This window comes from Rhinopithecus bieti, unplaced genomic scaffold (assembly GCF_001698545.2).
Source record: "Rhinopithecus bieti isolate Rb0 unplaced genomic scaffold, ASM169854v2 scaffold_9015, whole genome shotgun sequence".
Classification (NCBI taxonomy): domain Eukaryota; kingdom Metazoa; phylum Chordata; class Mammalia; order Primates; family Cercopithecidae; genus Rhinopithecus; species Rhinopithecus bieti.
The window spans coordinates 2,424,152-2,443,183 of record NW_016806320.1 but is presented as its reverse complement, the minus strand read 5'-3'; the positions used below and the strand labels follow the sequence as shown (position 1 = coordinate 2,443,183).

At 32.7% G+C, this 19,032-nt stretch overlaps 1 long non-coding RNA gene across 2 annotated transcripts in view; it reads right to left on the bottom strand.

Moving 5' to 3' along the window:
* LOC108531828 (uncharacterized) overlaps positions 1-19,032 on the bottom strand; it is a 49,191-nt gene that overhangs the window by 6,356 nt on the left and 23,803 nt on the right. The window contains exons 1-2 of one of the 2 annotated variants that reach the window (XR_001886295.1): positions 14,434-14,485; positions 11,173-11,339 (exon numbers count right to left, since the gene is read on the bottom strand). This is a non-coding gene — a long non-coding RNA (uncharacterized LOC108531828). Of the gene's footprint in view, positions 1-11,172; positions 11,340-14,433; positions 14,486-19,032 lie in introns of those variants that run through there. The other variant, XR_001886294.1, reaches the window with a different exon arrangement.

The window sequence follows — 19,032 nt, the reverse complement described above, 5'->3', positions numbered from 1 at the left end:
AAAATATTAAAAATTAAAAAAAAAAAAGGAGTGGTCAATGAAGGGCTTGAAATCTGTCTGCTTATTTGGCATCATGCAGGGTATGATTCTAAGATTTCTTCTTAGCCCATTTAATACTACTTAGAATTTTCCCTGTAAATATTAAAATGTATTTCAATTTCAAATAATCTAGTTTTCCTCAATAATTTTGACTTAACTATGTTGTCGGAAAAGAGATGAGTGGGAAAAATGTATATCATGTACAACTGTATATCTATGAATAAAATATGTGATTATCTCATATGCAAATATGTTTGATTTCTTAAATTTGTGGTAAGTAAACTATAATTTTAATTATATTTTGCTTTTGGGAGGAAAGAAGTTTACACTTTTAGTTTAATTTATAAGTATTACTTATTGAATATGCTTCTACCATTATTTAAATTCTATGTAGAAAAGTGAATATATAAGTTAGTTTCTGTACAAAAGAAACTAAATTATGGTATAAAATGAAGAACTAAACATGCTACAATATGAAATTTTTCCATATTTTGTTGGACTTGTAATGGGCTTGAAGACCAAATGAGAATTACTGTCAAATAGTCAGTTTTCCTGTTCTAACATTATACAGATACTGTTTTTTCTTAACAGCTGAAGGAATATCTAGGATTGTACTAATTTATTATATCATAACAGGTATAAAAGTTTAAATCATGAAAAGCCCAAAGAAGTCAAAATCAGGGTATTAATTAGCCTGGATAAGTGCAATAAATTCAGGCACAAAAGAGATTATGATAACTTTCTAATTACTAAAGTGATATAATGGAGAAAATGAATGTTGATGTGTGGGAATGATTACTCCACTGCAACAGATGACATCTTAGGTATACACAATGATTATAGCAATATATTTTATATTCATTTTAAGTTTTCATTTTGATTGTGGGTTATATGGAACAATTTTACATGTAAATTAAGCATTTTATGAATTTTCTCATGGCATATTTGCTTATTTTTTTTCCTTTGGAAAGGTGGATATTTCCATTAATTTTTTCTGAAAGTAAGTAATTTAGATAGCCAAATCAGGGGAAAAGGTTTTAAATGAGAATAATGTATGTAAGCAAAGAAACAGCATTAGGCATGGTCATTAATTGGAAAGTGAAGTCATTGTCTGACTAAAGAATGTGCATTGATGGAGAAAGAAATCGGTTGGATCAGGAGGGTAAAATCTAGAGTTTTAAAATAGGAAAACAATTTCAGATAGTCAGTGGATATTTGAGCTATAATATATTTGAGAGTAGGCAATTAACCTAAGCAAGGCAGCCTTCTGATAAGCAAAGTGGTTTGGAAAAGAAGAAACTGTAGACAGCAACTTAAGTTGAATAACACTATTATAGCAATTCAAGTTCAAGGAGACTAAGAGCTAGAATAGTGTGCAGGCTGAATACCATAATTCCCCTTATCTGAGGGAGATACATTTCAAAACCCCAGTGCATCCTGGAAGCCATGGATAGTATTGAACCCTATATATACTATGTTTCTTTCCCTGTACATACATACTGATGATACAGTTTAATTTATAAATTAGGCAAGTAAGAGATTATCAGCTACTCTTTGGCATATATTTTGATTCTCTTTGACATATATGAATTTCCAGCATCTCTAATCTTGTGCACTTGGACTACCATTAAGTATAATAGATTACTTGAACACAAGTACTGTGATATTGCAACAATCAATATGATAATTTAGACGGCTACTCAGTGGCTAACGGGGCAGGTGGTGTCTGCAGTGTGGATATGATGGACAAAGGGGTGAATAAAGTACCAGGCTGGACTGAGCAGATAATGTGAGATTTAATCACACTACTCAGAATAATGCTCAATTTAAAACCTATGAATTATTTCTAAAATTTTCATTTAATATTTTGGATGATCATTACTTTCAGGTAACTGAAACCATGGAAAGCAAAAGCACAAATAAGGGAGTACTACTGTAATGGCCACTCAAAATATATCCTCATCCTAATCCCTGGAAACAGTGAATGGTGCCTTACTTGTAAAAAAATAAATAAATAAAATTAAAACAAAATGAAAACACCACAGACATTAAGAATCTTGAGATGGGAAGGTAATTCTGGATTATCTAGCTGGACCTTTAATGCACTTACATACATTTTCATGAGGAAATATANTTTTTTTTTTTTTTTTTTTTTTTTTTTTTTTTTTTGAGATGGAGTCTCGCTCTGTGGCCCAGGCTGGAGTGCAGTGGCCCGATCTCGGCTCACTGCCAGCTCCCCCCCTGGGTTTACACCATTCTCCTGCCTCAGCCTCCCAAGTAGCTGGGACTATAGGTGCCCACCACCACGCCCTGGCTAATTTTTTGTAGTTTTAGTGGAGACGGGGTTTCACTCTGTTAGCTAGGATGGCAGGATGGTCTCGATCTCCTGACCTCATGATTCACCTGCCTCGGCCTCCCAAAGTGCTGGAATTACAGGCGTGAGCCACCGCGCCTGGTCTCTGATTCAGATTCTTAAGAAGATAGATCCTGCCAAACAACGTATTGTATTAAACTACTGCACATCAAATATTTAGTAATCAGAATCTCTTTAGGAAAACCCTTATTATCAAATATGACAAACTGAAGGATCCACAGTCATCTTTCTTATTTCAATCTAATCCCTGGAGTGCCTCTAACACATAGAATGTGTGAAATTGATCTGGTATTGAATTAAACCTACTACACTAATTTGGTAGATTCTATCACCAACATGAGAGAGGATAATTTAAAAAGATTAATAACTTAGTGGAAGAAATGAAGACAGTACACATCTTATTGTTCTCTCTCTCTCTCTCTCTCTCTCTGTCTCTCTCTCTCTCTCCCTCCATTAATAGAACACAACTTTAAATAGGAGGGTTTGGAAAATTTTAATTTTAAAGCCATAGTGCCTTCTGCGTGAAAAGAGATTATTAAAAAGTAGTAATTTTTTTCTTCAAGAACATTTTTTCTTCCTCTTCAACTTATCCTTTATACCCATGTATTTTTCAAGGAGTTATTGGCTTCATATATGCTACCCATTCTGAAGGTTAAGTTGATTGGTCAGCGTCAAGAGAGCTAGGATATTATTTCTTTTCACTGGAATTATTGGGATAAGAGTTTGATAGTATCTTTTCCAGTGTCCTTCTGGGGTATAAAATTTATGTAAAATAGTGGTTGCAAACTATTTTTTCTGATATGAGATCAAAGTCCAAGATGAAATGAATAAAAGAAGGGATGAGTTCCGAAGTGTGCAAATGATATAATAAACAAAATAGAGATATGTGTTAAGAAGAGATAACTCTTTGTAGTGGGGTAGATGTCTTGTACATTATGTTTAGCGGCATTTCTGCCTTCAGCTCACTAAACAGCAATAGCACCCTCCCTTCCTGTTGTGACAACCAAAAATGTCTGCAGACATTTCCAAATGTCTCTTTAGTAGAGGAACAAAAGCATCCCTGGTTGAGAACTACTAGGCTAGAGCAGCCACATAATTCATAGGCATATAGAGAATTGTCGTCTATTGAGTCTACAACAGGAAGAGAATAAAACAAAGAACGTAACTCTGAAAACAATAGTACTTAATGGTGAACAGAAAAAAAAAAAGAATGTGAAAGGTGATTTGAAAAGAGCAAATAGACACTATAAAGAAGATTTAAGACTAAATGAAAACACAAATACCAAAGGCAAAGAGAGTCTGACAGAGACCAAAAAGAGGATTATGTAAGTGTTAAGTTAGACAAGACCTTTAAAAAAAAAACGTTTTAACATAAATGTAATTCAAAAGTGCTGTGTTCATGACTCGCCATCTCTAGATATGGTGACAGGACTTCATGTGAGGAGGAAATCAGTATTGCATGGGATCAAGTATTTTCAAGAGTATTTTTATCCTGTATCTCATGAGAATCTATTTGATTGTCATAAGATAATGACAGAAGAAAATATTTCTGGATGAGCAAGCAGGGGAAAAAAAAACAACTATACATATTTAACATCTCTGTTTATAGCAGCCAGTGAAGCAAGGTGAAAACATGAGAACTCGTGTGAACATGAGAGCTTGCCATAAAACAATTTTGGCTGACTTTTAAAGGAATAGCCAATACCATTCAGGACATAGGCATTGGCAATGACTTCATGACTAAAACACCAAAAGCAATGGCAACAAAAGGCAAAATTGACAAATGGGATCTAATTAAACTAAAGAGCTTCTGTACAGCAAAAGAAACTATCATCAGAGTGAACAGGCAACCTACAGATTGGGAGAAAATTTTTGCAAGCCACCCATCTGTCAAGGTCTATTATCCAGAATCTACAAGGAACTTAAACAAATTTGCAAGAAAAAAACAAACAACCCCATCCAAAAGTGGGCAAAGAATAGGAACAGACACTTCTCAGAAGAAGACATTTAGGTGGCCGACTAACATATGAAATAAAGCTCATTATCACTGGTCATTAGATAAAGGCAAATCAAAACCACAATGAGATACCATCTCACTCCAATTAGAATAGCAATTATTAAAAGTAAGGAAACAATAGATGCTGGTGAGGCTGTGGAGAAATAGGAATGCTTTTACACTGCTAATGGGAATGTAAGTTAGTTCAACTATTGTGGAAGACAGTGTGGCAATTCCTCAAGGATCCAAAACCAGAAATACCATTTGACCCAGCAATTCCATTACTGCATAAATACCCAAAGGATTATAAATCATTCCGCTATAAGGACACATGCACACATATGTTTATTGAAGCATTATTTACAATAGCAAAAACTTAGAACCAACCCAAATGTCCATCAATGTTAGACTGGATAAAGAAAATGTGACACATATATACCATGGAATACTATGCAGCCATAAAAAAAGAATGAGTTCATGTCCTTTGCAGGGACATGAATGAAGCTAGAAGCCCTCATTCTCTGCAAACTAACACAGAAACAGAAAACCAAGCACCACCTGTTCTCACTCATAAGTAGGAACTGAACAATGAGAGCACATGGACACAGGGAGTGGAACATCACATGCTGGGGCCTGTCGGAGGCTGAGGGGCAAGGGAAGGGAGAACATTAGGACAAATATTTAATGCATGTGGGGCTTAAAACCTAGATGACAGGTGGATAGGTACAGGAAACCACCATGACACAGGTATATCTATGTAACACACCTGCATGTTCTGCACATATATCCCAGAATTTAAAATAAATTTTTTAAAAAAGAGAAAATATTAAAAATTAAAAAAAAAAAAGGAGTGGTCAATGAAGGGCTTGAAATCTGTCTGCTTATTTGGCATCATGCAGGGTATGATTCTAAGATTTCTTCTTAGCCCATTTAATACTACTTAGAATTTTCCCTGTAAATATTAAAATGTATTTCAATTTCAAATAATCTAGTTTTCCTCAATAATTTTGACTTAACTATGTTGTCGGAAAAGAGATGAGTGGGAAAAATGTATATCATGTACAACTGTATATCTATGAATAAAATATGTGATTATCTCATATGCAAATATGTTTGATTTCTTAAATTTGTGGTAAGTAAACTATAATTTTAATTATATTTTGCTTTTGGGAGGAAAGAAGTTTACACTTTTAGTTTAATTTATAAGTATTACTTATTGAATATGCTTCTACCATTATTTAAATTCTATGTAGAAAAGTGAATATATAAGTTAGTTTCTGTACAAAAGAAACTAAATTATGGTATAAAATGAAGAACTAAACATGCTACAATATGAAATTTTTCCATATTTTGTTGGACTTGTAATGGGCTTGAAGACCAAATGAGAATTACTGTCAAATAATCAGTTTTCCTGTTCTAACATTATACAGATACTGTTTTTTCTTAACAGCTGAAGGAATATCTAGGATTGTACTAATTTATTATATCATAACAGGTATAAAAAGTTTAAATCATGAAAAAGCCCAAAGAAGTCAAAATCAGGGTAAGTGCAATGCCTGGATAAGTGCAATAAATTCAGGCACAAAAGAGATTATGATAACTTTTTAATTACTAAAGTGATATAATGGAGAAAATGAATGTTGATGTGTGGGAATGATTACTCCACTGCAACAGATGACATCTTCGGTATACACAATGATTATAGCAATATATTTTATATTCATTTTAAGTTTTCATTTTGATTGTGGGTTATATGGAACAATTTTACATGTAAATTAAGCATTTTATGAATTTTCTCATGGCATATTTGCTTATTTTTTTTCCTTTGGAAAGGTGGATATTTCCATTAATTTTTTCTGAAAGTAAGTAATTTAGATAGCCAAATCAGGGGAAAAAGGTTTTTAAATGAGAATAATGTATGTAAGCAAAGAAACAGCATTAGGCATGGTCATTAATTGGAAAGTGAAGTCATTGTCTGACTAAAGAATGTGCATTGATGGAGAAAGAAATCGGTTGGATCAGGAGGGTAAAATCTAGAGTTTTAAAAATAGGAAAACAATTTCAGATAGTCAGTGGATATTTGAGCTATAATATATTTGAGAGTAGGCAATTAACCTAAGCAAGGCAGCCTTCTGATAAGCAAAGTGGTTTGGAAAAGAAGAAACTGTAGACAGCAACTTAAGTTGAATAACACTATTATAGCAATTCAAGTTCAAGGAGACTAAGAGCTAGAATAGTGTGCAGGCTGAATACCATAATTCCCCCTTATCTGAGGGAGATACATTTCAAAACCCCCAGTGCATCCTGGAAGCCATGGATAGTATTGAACCCTATATATACTATGTTTCTTTCCCTGTACATACATACTGATGATACAGTTTAATTTATAAATTAGGCAAGTAAGAGATTATCAGCTACTCTTTGGCATATATTTTGATTCTCTTTGACATATATGAATTTCCAGCATCTCTAATCTTGTGCACTTGGACTACCATTAAGTATAATAGATTACTTGAACACAAGTACTGTGATATTGCAACAATCAATATGATAATTTAGACGGCTACTCAGTGGCTAACGGGGGCAGGTGGTGTCTGCAGTGTGGATATGATGGACAAAGGGGTGAATAAAGTACCAGGCTGGACTGAGCAGATAATGTGAGATTTAATCACACTACTCAGAATAATGCTCAATTTAAAACCTATGAATTATTTCTAAAATTTTTCATTTAATATTTTTGGATGATCATTACTTTCAGGTAACTGAAACCATGGAAAGCAAAAGCACAAATAAGGGAGTACTACTGTAATGGCCACTCAAAATATATCCTCATCCTAATCCCTGGAAACAGTGAATGGTGCCTTACTTGTAAAAAAATAAATAAATAAAATTAAAAACAAAATGAAAACACCACAGACATTAAGAATCTTGAGATGGGAAGGTAATTCTGGATTATCTAGCTGGACCTTTAATGCACTTACATACATTTTCATGAGGAAATATAAGTGAATATATAAGTTAGTTTCTGTACAAAAGAAACTAAATTATGGTATAAAATGAAGAACTAAACATGCTACAATATGAAATTTTTCCATATTTTGTTGGACTTGTAATGGGCTTGAAGACCAAATGAGAATTACTGTCAAATAATCAGTTTTCCTGTTCTAACATTATACAGATACTGTTTTTTCTTAACAGCTGAAGGAATATCTAGGATTGTACTAATTTATTATATCATAACAGGTATAAAAGTTTAAATCATGAAAAGCCCAAAGAAGTCAAAATCAGGGTAAGTGCAATGCCTGGATAAGTGCAATAAATTCAGGCACAAAAGAGATTATGATAACTTTTAATTACTAAAGTGATATAATGGAGAAAATGAATGTTGATGTGTGGGAATGATTACTCCACTGCAACAGATGACATCTTCGGTATACACAATGATTCTTCTTATACACTTGACATCTATAAGAAGAGAAGGCAATGGGACCACAGAGACAGAGATGGGAGTTATGTGATCACAAACCAAGAAATACCAGTAGCCACTGGAATCTAAAAGAAGCATAAAATAAACCTCCCTGAGAGCCTGTGGAGAGATGATGACCCCATCATACCTTGATTCAGCCAGGTGAAACCATTTTTGCCTTTTGACACCCACAACTGTGCAAATAGATATCTGATGTTCAAGCAACAGTGTGTGTGGAAATTTATTAGCCATTATTGTAAACTAGTACAGGGGAAATGTTATTTAATTGTTTGTGTAGACATAATATTATGGCATACATAGTATTAAGGTAATATTAAAACATGTAAGAGCACAGACTTTGAAACAAGCCAGATATTGTCAAATCTCAACAAGCAATATATCTTTGAAACTTTGGTTGAGTTACTTAACTTTCTAAACATTAGTTTTCTCTCCAGCAAAATGAAAATACTGATCCTTAGCTCATAAAATTGTCATGAAAAGTAAATTAGAAAGTATATGTAAAATACTTTGTAGAGAAAAAAGTTCTCCAATGTTAATATAATTATAATATTACTTTTATATATATTTCTACTTCTAGACTCTTAATTTCATACACACAAATCTTTGTCATATTTATCTCTTTATTCCATGTGTTTATCACATTGCTTATGTTCAATAGATTCTTTTTAAGTAAGCAGATGGCTAGATGGATGAATGAATAAGGAGAATGAATAATAATAAATTTTTTAAAATGGCTACTGAAATATCCAGTGGAAGGGGAATATTTAACTTTTCCCTTTTGGTTTTACTTCAATATATCATTTTGTAAGGTAATTTTTTAAAAGTTTAAGGAATTACACATAAATAAATGTACAATTTAATTGTTGGGATTTACTTAGTTTTGTGAATGGTGAAAATCTAAAGTGAGGATGTAAAAACACCAAAATAGGGGATCTGATACCAGATTTAAATAGACTAATTTTGTTATGTGGGAAATATAAGAAACAGTAGTAAAAACTGCATACCAAAATTATGCTGCCTTTAGCACCACTTCAAATAATATTTTGTGTGTTTATAAGGATGAGATTTGTTTCTGGAAAATTACCAGATGCTCACAACATTAAGGTCAGTTCAATATTTATTCTGTGTTGAAGAGGCCATGCATCAATTTCAATGTTCTATATTCCTTCTTTAGGCTTTTGCTTGCACTTGATAAAATGTATATCTACTGTTAGATGTTGAATAAAGAAATGTTTTGCCAACACTGTACATAGCATGGCTTTACACAGTTAACATTTCTTGGTGGCTCTTTTAAACAACTCCCAACACATAATGCTGCAGGCTGCTTCAGGCTTCAAACATGTATATGTTCTCTGTTATTGTGTACTTGCTTGTTCAGGTTATTATCTTAGATTTTTGGTAATGTTATGAAATACTGCTTTGTCTTTTTCTATCATCAGTCCACATCATACTGTGAAGTAAGTGTTATTTTATCATCTGGGTGAAAATGTTGTTAAGATAGAATGCAACAGTTTCAAACTGTGTTATAAGCAACAACCAATATCTATCAGCAACTGAAGAGAAGCGGACGAAGAAGGTGACAACACAGCTATCTTTCAAACAATTCAGATAGTTATTTGATAACTACCTTCATCGTTACCATATTTCTTTGCTTTATTTCCATACCCAATTTTTCACATATATTCTAGCATGTGTCAATGCTTTGAAGGGGCCAACATGGATAGAAATAAATATCTAAAAATTGAATGCTATTTTTTAAGTAGTTGCATTACACTCAAATATAACAGATTAAAATTATTTCTAAATTAGACTAGCCTTTCTGAAAAGGGAGGATTACATGCAGTCCTGTAACATATGTAAGTCTATACAAAAGAATATAGTTCATACATATATTTAATTCTAAATTCTAGATTATATAAAATCTATAATCAACAGTGTCTACAATAAGAACTCCTTGTAGTCTTATCAAAATGTACTGAAATACTGTGAAAGAAACTGCATCCAGTCATTACTACTAAGTGATTATCAGAAGAAAATAGTTTAGAGACTTGATTGCAATTTTAAACTGTTTAATTCACAAAGCTTGTATTACATTCTATTATTTAGAGTGGTTGTAACATATGTCCATTAGAGAAATGACATGCTAAACCATTTCTCTCAGCTAGTCAAACTAGGCACTTTCATAACACCAATGTAGATTTCTTTATATGGCTTCAACTTCATTTTAAAATCTGCTTGAGTCATTTATTGGAACAGAAATAAAGTCATTTCAAAAGAATGTTGTCACAAGATCAATATCTTTGAAACTATGCTTTGGCTGCAACTGAGCATTTTTGTAGACTTAGAGCCTGTTATATGGTGACAGAATTCCAGATCTGCTGACATTAACTTTCACTTTTTAGCATCACCATAATATTGTCAGCTGTTGTTGCTCATTAAATAGTGCCTTAATACTTTTGACATGTGAAAAATTATATATCTTCATTCAATTATTTATAGAAATATGCATCCTCAATATGATTTTCCTGTGTTATTTCATGCCATTGAATGCATTAGAATTTTTGAGCCATAGAATGAAAGAATGTTTAGTATCAAATATTTCTAAGCATCAATTAAGATTTTATAAATTGAATGGGAAGAAAAAGTATAGGGCAATTAGTCCTTGATATCACCGTCTGGACACCAAAGTGATGAATCTGATGTGCCTCTAAAGTAAATATCATTATCTTCAAATCTACTTTGTGAAAGACTTTTTTGAATTATTATTATTTGACTCTCCTTAAAAGTGCCCACTCGAGTGCCAGTGGGGTGTGTCTCAACACCTGTAATTCCGTACTATGTACGTGCCTGCAATTCTCAGCTTGACTCTGGTCTTAGACCAAAATAACATTGATACAGGTTGGTGATTTTCATTGAAGGAATTGAAGGAAATGGAGTCCTCTCAGGTCTTTCTTTTCTTTGCTTCTTCTTTTTAGTCTTCTCACTTATACACTCCTTCCCTCTACACCAGAAACTTTTGCTCCATAATAAACAAACATTCCACACTTGTTTTCTTCATAGAAAAGTTATTCTCCGCTATTGCTAAATTAAAACCTGGCTATTTCCCATTGATGGAAAATAGACAAATTTTTGCATGTATTTTAAAAGCTGAGTAGGAAGCAAGGAAAGATAAAATTATTGAAAATACAGAAAAGAGGATTTATCATTAGAGAAAGCTTTACAAGTTATTAAGAATGAATAGGATTGACAAGAAGCTGTGTCTTCACCAATACTCACTAAAGGGCCGAGAGGTAGAAGAATAATTTGCAATAGTTTCCAGACCACTACTTCTCAATTCACATAGAACAAAAACCTTCTCCTCTTTGTGAATTTTCTGCAGTCGCATTCCATCACTTTCCACTATGCATTGCACTTGACATCTTTTAACTTTCAAGGTCAGTTATCTACATTCAATGAGAAGACAGGTTAAAAAAAAAATTGGTTTTATTCCTTATCGCTGAACATGTAATTACTCAGGTCTATTTCAAAATTTGCATACAATACAAATTAAAACATAAAGAGTGATGCTCCTAGTCTTCATTAAATGTAGTCATTTTACTATAGTCTACAGCCATGATCTTATTCTATACTTTTTCAACATAAACTACTATACTACTTTGAGCACACTCAAATCTGTTATCTAAACATTTAGTATAATTTCCTATCTCTTAGTGGTTTTTTTCTTCACTCCTGAAAACAACTATTTTTGTTCTTTATTTCTTTTATGTCAATATCTAACATCTTGTTCTTGTGGTTACATAAAGTCAAAGTATCATAGACAGAATATTCAAACATATGGTTTTGCATAGACATTATCAACACCATGGACTATTTGTATTTTTGCTGTCATATCCCTAGCATATCATAATCTCTGACTTAGTTAACAATTCAGTATTTCAACATTTCTTTGAACAAGTGGGATATCAGCCCCAGCTGGAGAAAATATACATTAAAAATTGGTACCATTAATAATATAAAGGCATTAGGGGTAGTTGCAACTTTAACTTTTTTTTTTATCTTTTGCTATATTAGTTCAGCATATCTTATAATTTTTCTTGATGTCTATCTGAAAGGTTCTTATTCAACTCAAATTCCATCCCCCTATCCTAAGCACATAGTTTTACTTCCAATTTGCCAAATGAGATAGGTGTTACCAGGAAGAGACTTTTCAAATCTCTAAATATAATGTTTATTATTTTTCAATTTAATCTTTATTAGTTTATTTTTCTTAATCACGGAAGATTCTTTCACATCATTGCTCAATCTTATTCATTCTTAATAACTTGTGAAGCTTTCTCTATTGCTAAATCCTCTTTTCTGTATTTTCAATAATTTTATCTTTCCTTGCTTCCTACTCAGCTTCTAAAATACATGCAAAAATTTGTCTCTCACTATTTAACACACCATGTCTCAATTTGCCTTCAAAGCAAAGTTAACTATTATTATTTCATCAAAATTCATTAACATTTCATCCTACTGCAAAATGGGTATAGAAATGCCTCCTCAGTCAATCGGGAAGAGCAAAGGTACCAAAAGGCTTCAAATGATTTATACTCCTTGAAAGAGAATAAAACAACCCCTGAACATTCCTTCTTAGCTTAAATAATCCCTTTTCTTTTCTGTCCTTTAGGTCCAACATTGAACAATGATGCAGTCTTTACTTAGTGAAAAATGAGACATTAGGATAAATACCATCTTCCCTATTTAGACGACAACAGGTGGTCATAAGTTCTCTCAGCCTGTTTTTCTTCTGTTTAATGAACACCTTTTTTATTCTGTAGGACTTCCTGAATTCTACTTGCACATGGTTGGGAATAAATAGTGTGAAGGGAGATATCTATAGATTAAACATTATTGTGTACCAAATAATCAATATGGAATAATAGACTAGGGTCCTGCAGAGAAAAAAACAGCATATTGGTATGAGAAAGTTAAATTGAGTACATTTTGAAGAATGGGATAATAAAATAAAGCAGCTGGTAGAAATCAACAACATTTTAGCAAGGAAGACGAGAGAAACAAAGTCAAGAAAGAAAGAAGACCCATAACATTGCCAGGAGATCATGTACAGTTTGGGGAAGAATAGTTTCTTGATAAGTAAATCGATAAAGTATGTGGATATCTGTGTTAGCCTGGGTGGAGTAACGAAACAGAAAAGTACTTCAGAAATAAGAAAGGAAGTCAGTTAAAAAGTTTACGAAGGGCTAAAAGAGCAAAAATACTATGGTGAATGCTAAAGGAGCAGATCAAGAGGAGTGAGGAGTAATATTATCAAACTGAGGGTAGTTTGAACCTCTGGAGTCAATGTGCACTGCAGCCCACATTAACTACTTCACCAGGGACAACATTGACCCCTTAAGGATATTTTGTTTGTTTTGGCCACTGATTTATGGCTTTTCCTTTATTCAGTTCCCTTATGTTTAAGTATAGACATAATTTATGATTCATACAAATGCTTAAAATATTTTGGCTTTGATTGTTTTATAGATCTCAAAGTGGTTAATGAGCCTCCTACAACTTTGACATTCTATAGGGTTTGTTGCTGAGATCTTTAATATCAACAACTTGGCTATCTCTGTTAAAAAATAATTTCCTCATCTCTGAAATACGGGAAAATGTCCTAATATATTCTCTATGCAGTTATTTTAATTATCAAGTTACTACCTCATCAATTGAAAACAAACTGAAGCAAATGATAATCTCATACACTGGTTAATTATCTCACTCTAAGCCTAGAAATATGAGGTATTTGTCCTACATCTTTTTCTGACCTATATCATTCAAATATTCATGAATAACTGAAATAAAAAAATCAAATTCATGAACTTGAATCGTATAGATTTTTAGCGTACTCATCCTATAAATCAATATAAACCAGAATATAAACACCTTTCAGAAATGTGGCACTAAGTTTAATATTCAAGTAAATTTCATGAACAGTGACGAGGGAGTTTATATAGACTGTAGCTACCAGTAATTTATTTAGGAAGTGGAACATCTATGACATATTTTCATGTGAAGAAGTAACAGGGCTAGCTGCAAATGTTGTATGGGAAGTAAAATAATCATATTTTATTTTGAAGAGGAAAGGCTGGGTATCTTTCTATTAGGATGCTCTTTTCTGCATCAAGCAGAAGGGAAATGCGTTGTGGTGCCCATGAGGAAATCGGCTTATTCTTTTCCTTTTTTGTTATAAACAAAGAGTTAGTGAAAAAACTTGGCTTCGTCTATTCCTAGCTTCCCACTCTATCTGCTAGCAGAAGTCAAGGGCACATTTTTGCACTAACTACAAATGATAAATAAGGGTGTTGTAAGCATTCAAAAGAAGCAAATGGAAGAAGATGAATGGTTCTTTGTTTGGGAGATTCATGTTCTTTCTGAGAAGTACCAGGAGGTAAAATTAGATGTCAAGATTGACATCTAATTTGATATAGATGTCAAATTTGATTGACATCTATATCAATTGTCATCTATACCTATATCAATGACAATAGTTACCTTAAAACCTGGAAAGTGTATCTGTTGCTTTTTTATTCCTTGTTGCTTGATGGCACTTTCTAGAATAATGAGAATGTCTGCTTTATTACAGAACAGTTTCTCTCATCACCAGTAAATACTTCAAACAGAATATTGAGTAATTTCATCAAATATCTGATTGGTTGTAGATATTAGGTACACTTAAATAAATGAAATATTTTATTGTATATTTTTGAGCATCTACTCAGTGATAAACAATTTGTAAGTTCTGGGGTTATTATCATAGATAAATCAGAACAAATAATAAAAAAACTGTAATATAAAGACAATGATAAATGTTACAAAGGGAACTAAAGTATATAAAGGAACAGAAAGTACTGTGAGTAGGTTAGATATTAAGATCAAGTGATCAAAGAAATTTCTGAAAACATTAAATTTGTACATGAATTTAAATGAAAATACTTGACTATCGTCAATGAGAAGATTAAATAAAATTGCTTACTAAGTTTTTCCTGTCTTTATTAGTTTATAATAAGAAAGAATATATTGAAAATGACAAAAAGGACCAATTTCTTGTCATGCTCCATGATGGTACTTAGCTAATCCAACTGCCAACCTCCCATTGATTTCAAAGAATTGTTATGCTCAAATCAGCTCTGCAAAGACGCAGAGCAAATGAGAAATCGACTTAGTGATACTTGACATCCAATATGCTTGCTTCAGCTTTTCTAACATAGATGAATATAACATTTTCTCAGGTTAAAAAAAAAAAAAAAAGCCCATTTTGCATGGCTTTGTTGAAATTAAAGTTATTTTTTGCAAATATTCTTTCTAATAATTTTTTTTATAAATAATTAAGGCATTCTTATTTTATTCTACCAAAGTATTAGTGAAAATTTTCATGGAAAATATAAGACTCAACATACCCTATTTTGAGAAAAAAAAATTTATCTACTAAGAAAATAAATTATTGACTTAACTGGTTTAAGGTATATAATTGTGATAATTTTATATTACGATGCAGTACAGAAAACTATGTAGTTAGATATATTTTGGAAATTGTTTATTTTTTCTGTGTGCTTTTTAGGTAAGTTTACTGACAGTGACAGGTATCTGACTGAAGAAATATTATCTGCCAGATTACATAAATATTATACAAAAATTCAACTTTACCCCAAACGCTATCAAAATATCATCATATGCCCTACATTACAAGAAATTTAATTTTAGTCTTTATCTTTAGATATTCTTTGCAACACTGTCGAGCTCTTCCTTAAAAAAATGTAATAGTAGTCATACATATATAAATATCATGTTTCAATGTCTTCTCTGAGAGGTATACAATCATCATAGATGGAGAGATTCAAAAAATGACAAACCAGGTGCTGCTTCTTCTTTTCATTCATAATTATTGTCATATACTATATTTGTTTCTATAAATTATCCTGGTATTATTATAATTAAGAGTTTTAAAATGGATTTGTGACTCCATAGGCTCATTGCCTTATTCTGTTTGTAAATGGGCCATGATAAAACTTTTCACAATAAGGATTCTCACAGTTTAGAACATGGACTATCAGAAACATGTCATCAGCTACCATTTACTCATCACATGAATAGAGAAATAAATTTTAATTTTTAAGAATTCAGAGTTAAGTCCTAGATATATAACTGGTGATTAACAAAAAATACAAAAGGAATCAGTATCATATTTTGCCATTATGAAAATATAAATATTATTTCATTGACAGATAATTATAGTATAATAGACATACACACACTTCATGTATATTTATATGATAGGTATATTAGTTGTTAAGCAGTCTTCCAATCATATCTTTCAAATGACTTATTACGACCTTTTCATTTCTAGTTAGGTACACTCCCAATATAATAGTTCATATTTTAAAAAATTAGTAGATCGTTATTTATCAGAAGAAAATTTATTCTTCTCAAAAATGAAGAAGATGCTTTCTGCCTTGATCTAACTTTTGAACAGAGAAATCCTACTGGTTTTATGATGAGCTTCAAGGCACACAGAGCAAGATAAAACAAGCCTAGTGCTACTGAGATCCACCAGTCAGCAGGCATGATTTTGTATATCACTGTGGTCTCTTAAAAGGGAACAAAAATATGTAGTGTTTGGGAAACTAATACTACGTGTTTCTCTCTGCTTATGGTCACAATAATATATTTCATGAATTTTCATTAATGAGAACTTTTTTTCTGAAATAAAATTGATCATGGTTTGCAACATTTTTTTAAAAAACTCCCTTTGTGAGTTAGTGTAAGGAAGAAAACAAACCAAGAGTTATCTGTTGATTAAAATTCATTGAATTACTTAGGACAATTATTTTCTGGGCTGGAAGTGTGTTTTCATTCATTCACTCCAAAATCTATTCATTCAACAACATTTTCTGTAAAATCTTCTAGGCTTTCTGTAATAGAATAAAAATTTATCATATGAAGATGATTAGGACAAACTTTATTCTCTATGGAAGCTCAAAACATAATAGAAAACAAAAAGAATAAATATATAAAATAAGGCTGGTTGATAGAACTTTCTTCAATAATGAAGTTATTCAATATTGGTGCTTTCCACTTTGGTAGCCACTAGGCCTGTGTGGCTACTGACCACTTGGAATGTGGCTAGTATAACTGAGAAAATGATATTTAAAGTATATTTTCTATTAACTAATTTGAAATCAATTGTCACATAAAGCTGGTGACTATTATTACACAGTGCAGATCTATAAGACACTGTGTTAGAACATACTGGGGAATAAGCATACCTTTTAAGTTTAAGAAAAGCCTTCTAATTTTTGAACACCTTTCTCCTTTGGGCCTAGCACATTTTTAGAAGGTGGAGTTATATCTGAGAATAAGACAGAGAATATATGTATTAAGAGAATTTAAATCTAGAGAGGTGAAACAAAATAAATATGATTTCTATCTAGTAATAATAACTACCAAACACACACAAAAAGCCAGAAAGCAAGGTAAGTTACCAAAAACTGTCTGCGGGGTACTCTTCATATGTAGGGATAAGTATGCCTTTTCTAATAAATAGACATTTGAATACAAACTTCAACAAAATGTGAGGAGAGAGCCTGGTTGTTATCTGAAGAAAAATCTTTCAGTGCAAATAGAAAACTAACAGGTGGGAAGACTCCATTACATACACATTCTAAAGAGGGTCTCATGATACCCAGCTCCTGAAATTTATGTCCTTCTATGATCTTGTGTGTGGGCAAAACAGTAACTTGCTTTGTGAATAGAATAATGCAAAGATAATTGGATGGTACTTATCCAATTATGCTGCAAAAAGTTCTAATACCTGTCCTGCTAGAAGATGCTCTCCCCGGCTGGCTTTGATGAAATAAGTAGCCATTTTGGGAAGGCCAATGTCGCAAGAAACAGAGCAGCCTCCAGAAAACAACCAGCTAGGAATCAAGGGCAGCCTCTGGGTTGTAGCTGGGAAGAAACTTGTCCACTGGTCAACAGTATGCAAGAAACTCATTTCTGCTAACAATAACTTGAGTTTGAAGGCATCCTCTCAAAATCAAGCCTCAGAAAAAACTGTGATCCCAATTGGCGCCTTTTTGCCGTCTTGTGAGGCCCTGAAGAAGAGAACCCTGTAGATCAAGCTTGGGGTCCTGAACTACATGGACTGTGAAGTATTAGATGGGTGTGCTTTAAAATACTATCTGTGTTAAAATACTGCAAAAGATAATTAATATTGTCCTTAGGGAGGAGTGTATTTTGCATGTTCTAAAGCAAAATGATAGTGAAAGCATTCAAAGAGGAAGGAAAAAGTCATTTAGAGAATAAGAATTAAATCAAAATTTTAAAAAATTTCTTTAAGAGTAAAGCATAGACATTTGGAGTGTTTTATTCACAAGATAATCATGCTGTGTATTTAGAAATATCTGCTTAGATACTGGGTGAAGAAAAGACCACAGGGTAGGATGAGCTTCTTGCATACTGTTGACCAGTGGACAAGTTTCTTCCCAGCTACAACCCAGAGGCTGCCCTTGATTCCTAGCTGGTTGTTTTCTGAGCCAGGATGGTCTCAATCTCCTGACCTCGTGATCCGCCCGCCTCGGCCTCCAAAAGTGTTGCGACTACAGGCGTGAGCCACCGCGCCCGGCCAATTTTTAGTATTTTTAGCAGAGACGGGATTTCACCATGTTGGCCAGGCTGTTCTCCAACTCCTGACCTCAGGTAATCCATCCGCCTCGGCATCCCAAAGTGCTGGGATTACAGGCATGAGCCACCCAGCGCGGTCCGTGTAATCATGTAATGATTTTCATTGAGCACATCTGTTTTTTTTATGATATAATTAGCCAAAAGTATATTTTGTTTCTTTTAATTCAATTGAATCAATGTTTAACTGCCTGCTGTATGTCTGAGTAAGGTAAATGACTCCTGTATATAAAAATGAACACAAATTGGGCAGGTCTACTAAAATCTATTATCAACCTCTATATTTATATGTTTTGCTTTTCATTGTTTTAGTAAAGTTTACGACCATGAATTCAATGGATTTAAGCCATAAATAAAATAAATGTAAACATTCCATAGTGGTTCATCACTGAGAAAGAAAATACAACAATAACA